We start from the raw sequence: 8,290 nt of genomic DNA on the forward strand, positions 1-8,290 counted from the left end.
AGCAAATCCGTAGTTTTCTTGTGAAAATACAGAAGTGGTTTACCATTGCCTTCTTCCATGCAGTATTCATTAATTCATTCAATCGAATTTGTTGAGCACTTACTGTGTACAGAGCACTGCACTAAGCACTTGGAAAGTACAATTCAGCCGTAAAGAGAGACAATCCCTGCCTGCACCAGGCTTAACTTAAATCATGATTCTGTCCCTTGTCACTTCTGCCCAGCACAGGTGAGTTTTGACTTTTAGCAGATTGCTTTCCACTCATTAGGCACTGCTCAATCTAGGAATGGAATGGTTAGGCCTCTGCTTGACTCTCCCTCCCTTAGCCAAGACTGGTAGAGTACTGGAAACTCTCCAGGTGCGATCCTGAGAGGGACAACCTCTGGATAGAAACAGAAAATTATATTGAATACAATTCCTGTCCCACATGAGGCTTACAGTTCAAACAGGAGACAGGGCATGTATTTAATGCCCATTTTTACAGATGAGGGAAAGGGGGCAAAAAGAAGCTAAGTGACCCACCCAAGGTCACACAGCAAGTAGATGGCAGAGCTGGGATTAGAAACCCATGTTGCCTGATTCCCAGAATTGTACCCCTTTTCACTGGGCCACGAAACTCCTCGAGCGAATAGTTCAACCAGTGCTTCATCTTCCGCTCTTTTTTTCATTCATTCAATTGCATTTATTGAGTGCTTAATGTTTTCAGAGAACTGTACTAAGTGCTTGAGAGGGTACGATACAACAATAAACAGATACATTCCCTGCCCACAACAAACTTACATTCTAGAGGCGGGGAGACAGACATCAGTACAAATAAATGAAATTGCAGATATGTACATTAGTGTTATGGGGCTGGGAGAGGGGGAAAAGCAAAAAGAGCAAGTCAGGGCTACGTAGAAGGGAGTGGGAGAAGAGGAAAGGTGGGGCTTGGTCTGGAAAGGCATCTTGTAGGAGCTGTGCCTTCAATAAGGCTTTGAATGGGGGGAGAAAAAATGTCGGTTGGATTTGAGGAGGGAGGATGTTCCAGGCAAGAGACAGGACATGGGCTAGGGGTTGGCAGTGAGACAGGTGAAATCAAGACAGTGAGAAGGTTAGCACCAGAGGAGTGAAGTGTGCTTCAACTGTCTCCATGTTTTGTTTTGTTTTCTGTCTCCCTCTTCTAGACTGTGAGCCCACTGTTGGATAGGGACCGTCTCGATATGTTGACAACTTGTACTTTCCCAAGCACCTAGTACAGTGCTTTGCACACAGTAAGCGCTCAATAAATACGATTGAATGAATGAATGAATCCTGGCTGGGTTGTAGAAAGAGACAAGAGTGGTGAAGTAGGAGGGGGCAAGGCAGTGGAGTGCTTTAAAGCCAATGGTGAGGAGTTCATATTTGATGTGGAGTTGGATGGGCAATCACTGCAGTTCTTTGAGGAGTAGCATGACATGTCCTGAATGCTTTTTGAAGAAAAATGTTTCAGGCAACACAGTGAAGTAGGGACTGGAGTGGGGAGAGACAAGAGGATGGGAGGTGAGCAAGGAGGCTAATGTAGTAACTCAGGTGGATAGGGTGAGTGATTTTATTAACATGGTAGCAGTTTGAATGGAGAGGAAAGGGCAGATTTTAGCTATATTATGAACGTGAGACCTACAGGATTTAGTGCTAGACTGAATATGTTGGTTGAATGAGAGGGAGGAGCCAAGAATAAAGCCAAAGTTACAGGCTTATAAAACAAGAAGGATGGTGGTGCCTTCTACAGTGATGGGAAAGACAGAAGGAGGACAGAGTTTGGGTGGGAAGATAAGGAACTCTGTTTTGAACGTATTAGGTTTGAGATGATGGGAGGACATCTAAGTAGAGATGTCTTGAAGGCAGGAGGAGTTGTGAGACTGGAGAGAGGGAGAGAGACCAGTGCTGGAGATGTTGATTTGGGCATCATCTGCATTGAGGTGGTAGTTGAAGCCGTGGGAGCTCTTGAGTTTTCCAAGGGGTGGGTGTAGATGGAGAATAAAAGGGGACACAGAACTGAACCTTGAGGGACCCCCATGGCTAGGGGGTGGGAGGGAGAGGAGAAGCCCGCAAAAGAGACTGAGAATGAATAGCCAGCGAGACAAGACGAGGACGAGGAGAGGACAGAGTCAGTGAAGCCAAGGTTGGATAACATTTCCAAGAGAAGGGGGTGGTCCACAGTGTCGAAGGCAGCTGAGAGGTGGGGAAAATTAGGATGGAGTAGAGGCCCTTGGATTTGGCAAGAAGGAGATCATTGGTGACTTTTGAGAGGGTGGTTTCTGTGGAGTGAAGGGGACGGAAGCCAGATTTGAAGGGGTCTGTGGTGAGGCTACAATGAGCTGCTTAGTGATTGTTTGTGATCCCAAATGAATACCATCATTATTATTATTATTATAAGACTGCTACTCTTTGTAAGATGTGCTAAGGAGATAAAAGTGTGATTATATTCTCTTCAAAATTCCTTCCTCATCCAGGAAGAGGGAAGGGTCCGTTGGACTCTTCAGGGTGCTGTGGAAATCCAAATATACTCACTGGGGATGGGCAGAAGCCCTTGGTTTGGCTTTGCTTTTGTACCTCTTAGTCTTGGCATCCCATCGCTTGTTACATGGTCTGTTTAACTTGTTCTGTATTTCATTACACAATCTTTGACAGTGATCATATTAATGATAATAACCATCAGATTTATTGATGTGCTAAGCATCGTTCTACATGGTAGGTTTAATTCAAGACAATCTGATCCACCACTGTACCCTTCTCATGTTGGGCTCAAAATCTAAAAGTGAGGGAGAATGGTTATTTTACCTCCATTTTATGGATGAGGAAAGAGAAATATTAAGTGAGAAGCAGCACGGTCTACTGCAAAGAGCATGAATCTGGGAATCAGAATCCCTGGGTTCTAATACTGTCTATGCCTTTCACCTGGTGTTGACCTTGGATGAGTCATTTAACTTTTCTTTCCCTCAGTTTCCTCATCTGTAAAATGGGTACTAAATACCTGCTCTCCCTGCTCCTTAGACTGGGATCCCCATGAGGAACAGGGACTGGATTATCTGACTGGATTATCGTGACTCGCCCCCAGAGTTTAGCGTGTTCATTATTACCACTACTACTGATAATAATGATAATATCACTGTCATCATTATTGTTATTATTACTACTTGCCCAAAGTCACACAGCAGGTAAATGGCAGAGCCAGGATTGGAACCAGGTGTCCTGACTCCCATGTTCATGCTCTTTCCATTATTCAGCCACCTGCTCTCGTGTCCTTTCGGCTCAGATTATAATAGGGAAATCATGTACAGTTAATTCTCCATCTAATGTTGCATACAAATTTTATTTCCCTCAAATTCTATTGCATTTAGGCATTCTAGACCCCTCAGGCAATTCTCACGTTGCCAATGAATAATTCTCGGTTCTCTATAGTAGAGGCCAACACAAAGTCTCTCTAGGCATCTATTTTGTCAGGTTTGTGCAGTAGGATTGAGACAGTGTTTCTTTTTTCTCCTAGTAGTTTTCTTTATCTCTCATCATATCAGTTCTGGTGCTCTCTTCTGAAAGCACCCACAGTCAGTCAGGCAGTCAGTCAATCTTATTTACTGAGCGCTTGCTGTGTGCAGAACTTTTTACTAGGCTCAAGGGATGGTATAATACAACAATAAAGGGCACCTTCTCTGCCCACAATGAGCTGACAGTCTATCTTTCTAGAGGGGCAGACATTAATCTAAATAAATAAATGAATAAATTACAGGGAAGTACATAAATGTTTTGGAGCTGGGAGGACAATTAAATAAAGGGAGCAAGTCAGGTGAGACAGAAGAGAGAATAGAAAAGGTGGGCCAGTCAGGGAAGGCTTTTTGGAAGAGATATGCATTTAGGAAGGCTTTGAAGGGAGGAAGAGTAATTGTCGCAGAGTAGAAGGGAGGCCTGCTTGAAAGAAAGCAGTCCACAGAGACAAGTGATATTTTGGTTGACTTGGTAGAAACAGCTAGGCTTTCTTGCCCCAGTATGGCTGCTTCAGGGGCACGAAGATTGTTGGGGTCGCTCCGTGGCTCAGTGGAAAGAGCACGGGCTTGGGAGCCAAAGGTTCTAATCCTGGCTCTTCCACTTGTCAGCTGTGTGACTTTGGGCAAGTCACTTCACTTCTCTGGGCCTCAGTTACCTCATCTGTAAAATGGGAATTAAGACTGTGAGCTCCAGGTGGGACAACCTGATATAATAATAATAATAATAATAATAATAATAATAATGGTATTTGTTAAATGCTTACTATGTGCAAAGCACTGTTCTAAGCACTGGGGGGATACAAGGTGATCAGGTTGTCCCACATGGGGCTCACAGTCAATCCCCATTTTACAGATGAGGTAACTGAGGTGCAGAGAAGTTAATCAATCAATCAATTGTATTTATTGAGCGCTTACTGTGTGCAGAGCACTGTACTAAGCGCTTGGGAAGTACAAGTTGGCAACATATAGAGACAGTCCCTACCCAACAGTGGGCTCACAGTCTAGAAGGGGGAGACAGAGAACAAAACCAAACATACTAACAAAATAAAATAAATAGAATAGATATGTCCAAGTAAAATAAATAAATAAACAAATAGAGTAAGTTAAGTGACTTGTCGAAAGTCACACAGCTGACAATTGGCAGAGCCAGGATTTGAACCCATGACCTCTGACTCCAAAGCCCGGGCTCTTTCCACTGTGCCACACTGCTTCTCTACGATCACCTGATCACCTTGTATCCCCCCAGCGCTTAGAACAGTGCTTCACACTTAGTAAGCGCTTAGCAAATGCCATTATTATAAAGGCTTAGTTAGTACAGTGCTCTGCACACAGCAAGTGCTTAATAAATATAATTGAATGAATATATGAATGTTGCAGGAGTCTTATTTGCAAGGAGTTTCATATTTATTCACCTCAGTGTATGAAGCAGTAAAGCCCTGTGATAAGTGGAATCAGAAGACCTGGGTTCTAATCCCAGTTCTGCCACTTTTCTTTATGGTATTTGTTAAGTGCTTGCTAGGTACCAGGCACTGTGGTAAGCACTGGGGTAGATATAAGATAGTAAGGTTGGACAAAGTCCATGTCCCACATGGAGCTCAGTTTTAATCCCCGGTTTATAGATGAGGTAACTGAGGCTCAAGAAGGTAAGTGACTTGCCCAAGGTCACACAGCAGACAAGTGGCTGTGCTAGGATTAGAACCCAGGTCCTCTGATTCCCAGGCCCGTGCTCTTCCATTAGACCACACTGTTTCATTTGTCTATTATGTGAACTTGGGTAAGTCACTCAGTTTCTCTGTGCCTCAGTTACCTCATCTGTAAAATGGGGATTCAATCCTATTTCCTCCTACTTAGGCTGTGTGTTAATCTGATTATTTTGTATCTATCCCAAGACTTACTACTGATCTTGGGACATGATGAGTGCTTAAAAGGTATTAGAATAATAGTAATAATAATAATAAATTTCACATGGTGCTTGGGGATTAAGACTGTGAGCCCCACGTGGGATAACCTGCTTACCTTGTATCTACCCCAGATCTTAGAACAGTGCTTGGCACATAGTAAGCACTTAACAAATACCATAGTTATTATTATTATTTTTAATTAACTATTAAGTGATTAATTAACTATTAAGTGATTAACTATTACTGTTAACCCAGCAGCAGTTTTCAATGTAATTGTGGACATCAAAAAAATGAAGAAACCTTTAGACAGGATTTTTCACAGGCCATAAAGTTCAACCATTTTTTCAGCATTTAGAACATAGTGCAGGGCACATTGTCTCTCCCTTCTAGACTGTGAGCCCGCTGTTGGGTAGGGACCATCTCTATATATTGCCAACTTGTACTTCCCAAGCACTTAGTAATCAATCAATCAATCAATCAATCGTATTTATTGAGTGCTTACTGTGTGCAGAGCACTATACTAAGCGCTTGGGAAGTACAAGTCGACAACATATAGAGACAGTCCCTACCCAACAGTGGGCTCACAGTCTAAAAGGGGGAGACAGAGAACAAAATCAAACATACTAACAAAATAAAATAAATAGAATAGATATGTACAAGTTAAATAAATAAATAAATAGGGTAATAAATATGTACAAACATATATACATATATGCAGTGCTCTGCGCACAGTAAGTGCTCAATAAATACAATTGAATGAATGAATGAATAGTAAGCGCTTAACAAATACCATCATTATTATAATTACCCATCAATTTCTCCCCTGTTGAATTTTTGTAATACGTCAGATGCCAGATAGTGATAGAGCCAATATAATGTCACTGCTTCGATCACGGCTGCATTCAGAATGTCTTTCTCTTTTGTCAGGAAGTAAAAGCCATCGCAAAGCATAAAGCCACCAATACCAACACAGTCCATCCATTCCCGATAAAAGCTAATTGTTTATCAAAGAAAGAACAATTGGTTAAAAGTAGAAACACGTTTGATGAACTAAATAAGTTTCCTGATTTTTACAGGTATTCTGTGAGAGGGTTGTTCTTAATGACCAGAAGAAGACTAGCAATGATCTGCGCAAGACGGGTCCAATATGGAACCTTCTCAGCCTAAATATTGGATTCATCCCTTGAGCCAGGTGACTTCTGACCAGAGGTGTCTCCTGGTTATGTGCATCTCTGTTAGGATGAGAGGCGGTGGCTGCGGGGTGAGCAAAGTTACCATTCATTCATTCATTCAATCGTATTTATTGAGCACTTACCATGTGCAGAGCACTGTACTGAGCGCTTGGGAAGTACAAGTTGGCAACATATAAAGACGGTCCCTACCCAACAACGGGCTCACAGTCTAGAAGGGGGAGAAAGACAACAAAACAAAACATCCGGACAGGTGGCAAGTCGTCAGAACAAATAGAATTAAAGCTCGATGCACATCATTAACAAAATAAATAGAATAGTAAATATGTACACGTAAAATCAAATCTCACCCTATTTACTCAAAGGCAATTGTTATAAACATGAAAAAAAATTAAGACCGTATAGTCCCATCACCGCTATCTGGACTCTGTTCTTACATCTTTGCAATCTTCTTTTGTGCAACTGGTCTTGATGCGGGTGTCGAACCACCTAACGGTCCCATCTTCGCCACAGGGGAGAAAAGTGCAGGGATCATTTGGAATGGTCATGATCTCACAGGTAGTTCCGTAATGGCACGTAAATTGGCACTGTCTGTTGGTTTTGGCATCTTGCTCCATGTTGGTATAAAAAAATGACTCCATCTCCCGAGCAGGACACGATCTGTTTGTCATTGGTGCACGGTAGAAATTTTGCACTAAAGATATTTGCCCTGTGACCTGAGCACCCACCAACACCTTCATGCCCTGCATGGCATTGGTTCTACTCATTTGTGGTTAAGAGACCTACCAGGAATTGACTGAAAATTAGGTCATTAATACTGTTCTCTTGTTTTCACACTACAATCAATCAATCAATCGTATTTATTGAGTGCTTACTGTGTGTACTAAGCACTTGGGAAGTACAAGCTGGCAACATATAGAGACGGTCCCTACCCAACATTGGGCTCACAGTCTAGAAAGGGGAGACAGAGAACACAACAAAACATATTAACAAAATAAAATACAGAATAGAACAGATATGGTAGAGAAGCGGCGTGGCTCAGTGGAAAAGAGCATGGGCTTTGTAGTCAGAGGTCATGGGTTCAAATTCCGGCTCCGCCAACTGTCAGCTGTGTGACTTTGGGCAAGTCACTTAACTTCCCTGTGCCTCAGTTCCCTCATCTGTAAAATGGGGATTAAAACTGTGAGCCCCACGTGGGACAACTTGATCACCTTGTATCCCCCCAGCGCTTAGAACAGTGCTTTGCACATAGTAAGTGCTTAACAAATACCATCATCATCATCAACATCATTAGCTTGTATCTACCCCAACGTTTAGTTCAGTGCCTGGAATATAATAAATGCTCACGAAATACCATTGGAAAAAAAAGGACTAGGATTTGTGGTGCTTCTTGCATTGCTGAATTTCAATATCTGCTTTGTCTATAACTGGCAACCTATTGCTCAGTCTTCCACTTGCACCTCCAACATCCAGTCATCATTTTCCAGGAAACCAGGATTGATAACAGATGTGTCATTCAATCAATCAATCAATCATATTTATTGAGCGCTTACTGTGTGCAGAGCACTGTACTAAGCGCTTCAAGACAACCATAACCCTAAAGCCTACATCACCATCACCATGTCATCGTTGCTAGAGTGCAATCTGCCCAGGTGCTAGATGTGGAGTATATGGGAGGAGCTGGAATGATCCCTGAATG

General features: G+C 42.4%; 1 non-coding gene across 1 annotated transcript; it reads right to left on the reverse strand.

Annotated features, from left to right (window-relative positions):
• Positions 1–238: 238 nt before the first annotated feature.
• Positions 239–376, reverse strand: LOC119937846. The gene has a single exon (XR_005454234.1). It is a non-coding gene; the product is annotated as a small nucleolar RNA SNORA7 (small nucleolar RNA).
• Positions 377–8,290: the final 7,914 nt, after the last annotated feature.

Source organism: Tachyglossus aculeatus, chromosome 1 (genome assembly GCF_015852505.1).
Source record: "Tachyglossus aculeatus isolate mTacAcu1 chromosome 1, mTacAcu1.pri, whole genome shotgun sequence".
Lineage (NCBI taxonomy): Eukaryota > Metazoa > Chordata > Mammalia > Monotremata > Tachyglossidae > Tachyglossus > Tachyglossus aculeatus.